The 4,774-nt window shown below is 36.5% G+C and overlaps 1 pseudogene; it reads left to right on the forward strand.

Moving 5' to 3' along the window:
- The first annotated feature begins 2,401 nt into the window (after positions 1 to 2,401).
- On the forward strand, positions 2,402 to 3,672 carry LOC114629553 (annotated as a pseudogene).
- Positions 3,673 to 4,774: the final 1,102 nt, after the last annotated feature.

The raw sequence follows: 4,774 nt of genomic DNA on the forward strand, positions 1-4,774 counted from the left end.
AAGAAGAGCTATCATAAGCACTGAGTTGGTAAGTCTGAATTTTTAAAATACCAACAATTCAAGCTTAAATTCACTGTGCAGAATGACTCATTTCATTTCAAGACTTGACATCAGACACCATGTGTCATGTAAACATAACCATGGAATGCTATGTTCTACAATCTGAGGTGTAACTTGTTTATAGAATGGAGAGGACGGATACACTTAAATTTTCTACTCCATTGTTGACTCAAAGTCTTTAACAATTTACCTATTTTTGGTGAGTAATTTTAAAGCAAATAAATCATTAAAGCATAATAGTTATACACTGTTCACATGATTTTTTTATATTTTAAAATATTTTCACTTATGTATATGTGCATATATGCCATGTATGTATAGAAATTCCAGAAAAGGGCATTGTATCCCTGAAAATAGAGATGTAGTTTATTGCCAACTGCACACTACTGATGATAGCAACTAAATTAGGATTCTCCAAAAGAGCAGAAAGTGCTCTTTACTGCTGAGCCTTCTCTGAAGTACCTTATTCACATATTTAACAGAGAAATTTTCAGTAATGAGATGAATATCAGGTGTTCTCAGTAGACAAAGAAACCCACAAAATGGTTTTGTTTACAACTGTGTCTTCCTTTGTTATGATAATCAAATCAAAATTATGTTTGTTAATATGGATAATGTTCACTAGTAATCATACACTTAATGGTTTGCCTCAAAATTCCTATCTTTTTCAGACACATTAATACTCATTGAACCCATCAGAAGGAAAATAGGTTAATATTGACATTTTGTAGTTATTATCTCATACTGGTTATCCTTATTGTTCTGATAATATAAGTTATATCTCCTTCTATATTCATACAATAATATGCTTAAAATATTTTATAGCTGCATAAATAATGTATGTTCTATCCCACTAACTAAATGTCACATCAGGTTTTTGTATATGAAATTGGTAAGAATATAGCAATACATATGTTTTTGTTTACATACCATAAGGTAAATACTTTAATTGTATTTGAATCACATTTTTAATACTGTATTTGTGCATGTGTCTGAGTGAGTGTGTGTGTGTGTACATGTATATATGTGAAGGTATGCACATTTATAAGCACATGGAAGCCAGAAATGGTTACAGGATCCTATAGCTATATATTCTATTCATAGCTATAGTTACAGGCAGTGTGAAACTTTCAGCCTGTTACATGGTGCTAATATCTGATCTCTGGTCCTTGTGATGGTGTAGCAACTGTTTTACACTTCTGAGCCATATCTCAAGCACCTACTTCATTTTAATTTTATATTTTACTTTACTTAATAATAAAGAATAGCATGGCTATTGATGCCATATATTATTATAAGTAATTTGGCAAATTAATTTCTGATTGCTGGGCACTTTAGTTGTTGCTAAGATTTTCATATTGGCACATGTATTGCCCTAAATTTTTTCCATCCTCCTCTGCACACACATCAGTAATTATAGGGTATGTGTGTCATTTTCTAAATGTAAATTAGGATATCTCTACCTTCATAATTTTTCTTCTATCTCCTTTCCTCCTCTTGAACATCCAACCCATTTCATCAATCATAAGTTACTGCTCACTTCTCCCTTGTCAGAAAAAGCTTGGCATGGATGCTCTGTATCCCTCATTTTTATCATAATACACCTGGAATTGGTGTTCTCTCTTGATCTGAAAGTTAAGTATTCTCACATGTACCCACCATCAATAAAATCCACTTTATTCTCAAACCTGGACTCCAGAACATAAAGTAGCCCTTTTCCTCAAGGCATGTTGACATTTAAAAGTATTTTTGAGTTGTGTCTGTCATTCTGACAAGGGATGCTAGAAACACTCAGTGTTTGAGGTAGATTTGCTTCATGTCTTATGTTTGACCTTTGTTTCCCCAAAGAGTTTTTGTGTGATTTTTGTGTAGCTCAGTGTTTGAGTTTCTTACACATACTATCTGCATAGGTCTGCAATTATAGCTTCTATAGGCTTTTGAATGAAATAGTAGGGTTTTACTTCATTCATTTATTCATTCATTAATGGAAGCTATATCAACTTTATCTCTCCTTTCTACTGCAACTATTCTGAGGGCTTATGTATTGTGGTAAATATTACTACATTTTATTAATTTTTATTTGATATTCAAAAGGTTATTCCCATTTCATTAATATATAAATATTTCATTTAATGATAAACAAAGGAGAAATTATATTAATGTATAAAGGGAGCTTGGGGTCTGAAAGAAATGATAGTACATTCTAAATTCTCGTTATCAAAAAATATTTGTTTTTAGCGCCATCTGTTCGCGGTGCTGCCTCCCGCTCCTCCTGCCGTGCCGCTGTTGCCCTGAGTCGCTGCCTGTGCAGCTCCGGCCGCCCTGCTCCACGTCGGAGCCTCCTGGAACTGTATTTGGAGTTCTTAAAAGATGGCAGACGTTGACAACAAAGAACAGTCTGAACTTGTTCAAGATTTGGAAGATGTTGAAGAAGTAGAAGAAGAAGAAACGGGTGAAGAAACAAAAATCAAAGCACGTCAGCTAACTGTTCAGATGATGCAGAATCCTCAGATTCTTGCAGCTCTTCAGGAAAGACTTGATGGTCTGGTAGACACACCAACAGGATACATTGAAAGCTTGCCTAAGGTAGTCAAAAGATGAGTGAATGCTCTCAAGAACCTTCAAATTAAATGTGCACAGATAGAGGCCAAGTTCTATGAGGAAGTTCATGATCTTGAGAGGAAGTATGCTGTTCTCTATCAGCCTTTATTTGATAAGCGATTTGAGATCATTAATGCAATCTATGAACCTACAGGAGAAGAATGTGAATGGAAAGCAGATGAGGAAGAGGAAGTTTCGGAGGAGCTGAAAGAAAAGGCCAAGATAGAAGATGAGAAGAAGGATGAAGAAAAAGAAGACCCTAAAGGTATTCCTGAATTTTGGTTGACAGTGTTTTAAGAATGTGGATTTGCTCAGTGATATGGTTCAGGAACACGATGAACCTATTCTGGAGCACTTGAAAAATATTAAAGTGAAGTTCTCGGATGCTGGCCAGCCTATGAGTGTTATCTTAGAATTTCACTTTGAACCCAATGAATATTTCACAAATGAAGTGTTAACAGAGGCTTACAGGATGAGGTCAGAACCAGATGATTCTGATCCCTTTTCTTTTGATGGACCAGAAATTATGGGTTGTACAGGGTGCCAGATAGATTGGAAAAAAGGAAAGAATGTTACTTTGAAAACTATTAAGAAGCAGCAGAAACACAAGGGACGTGGGACAGTTCGTACTGTGACTAAAACAATTTCCAATGATTCTTTAATTTTTTTTGCTCCTCCTGAAGTTCCCGAGAATGGAGATCTGGATGATGATGCTGAGGCGATACTGGCTGCAGACTTTGAAATTGGTCACTTTATACGTGAGCGTATAATCCCCAGATCAGTGTTGTACTTCACTGGAGAAGCCATTGAGGACGATGACGATGATTATGATGAAGAAGGTGAAGAAGCGGATGAGGAAGAGGAAGAAGAAGGCGATGAGGAAAACGATCCAGACTATGACCCAAAGAAGGATCAAAACCCAGCCGAGTGCAAACAGCAGTGAGCAGTGACTGGACTTGAGGACGGCCTCCCTGTAATAGCCTAAACATGACCCATTTACTTACAGCCTTATGGTTTTGTATTTTCTTGGTAGAATCAGTAAGTTTTTAAGGGAAAGGAAATTGATGTTTTAAAAACCAATTTGTTCTACCTAGCATCCTAACTCTAGCTCTGCCAGATACGTTAATGCATACATCCTCTCTAATGCATGTTCATTTACTGCTGCAGTTTGGTTCCTCTGGAATATCTTCATCATGTAGCTACTGGAAAACCAACTGTTGAGCATACAGGAGGAGTAGCTGTGTCTTTCCTAAAGAACCAAAGTTGTTTTTAGCTGGCAGAACAGGTTGAGGTCCACCTGCATTAGCTGTGCTTTCCGTTCTGTTGTTAGAGGGATGCACACAGCATCATTTGAGGAAGGAAAATTGTGGTTAAGAATTTCCAGTAAGATCAAACTTAGTAACTGAGATTATTAAGGCATTTTTCTATTTTTGATGACATAACAAAAGTCAACTCATGCTTATAGCAAGGTGAGCAAACCCTAGGTTATTTTGGGGAGTTAACTGATAGTGTTTAATGTACTTTGAAAATTAACCTCCGTTAATTAAATCTTTTCTTTGTGGTAGGCCAACCTTCTGCTTTCCTGGAAAAGATGACTGTACATCATTTGAACCTATTTTGAGTTTTTCTGTTGTTTGCCTATTTTTGTTTTTATAGTCTAAAATAAAAATGTGACAGTTTTAGCTCTCTTGGGATGCTGTCTCAGTTTGTGCTGACTGAGGCTATTGCAGAGGGTTAGTTGGAATTCAGGGGTGCCTAGTTTTCTACATTGAACAACATAGGAGGAGGTGATACACGTGTACTTTTAAAAAAGTGATGTGCTGTAGTTGTTTTGAACAGAAAGGTGAAATTGCGCTTGTTAGAACTGAATACCTTTGGACTCTGTTTATTCTGTCCGTCCTCAGTACGGAGGATGACGGGTGAGCCATGCTGGTTACTGTCCATAACTAAGGATGGGTAGTAGTGTTGATTGAACTACCTCAGCTCCGTTAAGGCATATCGGGGTAAATCTCACACACAAACTCTCAGTCGTACAAAATGCTCAAAAAAATTGGGCCTCTATACCACGAGTGTGATATTCAGCATTATATTCACACCAAGCTTTGATGATTAA

Source organism: Grammomys surdaster, unplaced genomic scaffold, assembly GCF_004785775.1.
Source record: "Grammomys surdaster isolate TR1022 unplaced genomic scaffold, NIH_TR_1.0 311, whole genome shotgun sequence".
In the NCBI taxonomy this organism is placed as follows: domain Eukaryota; kingdom Metazoa; phylum Chordata; class Mammalia; order Rodentia; family Muridae; genus Grammomys; species Grammomys surdaster.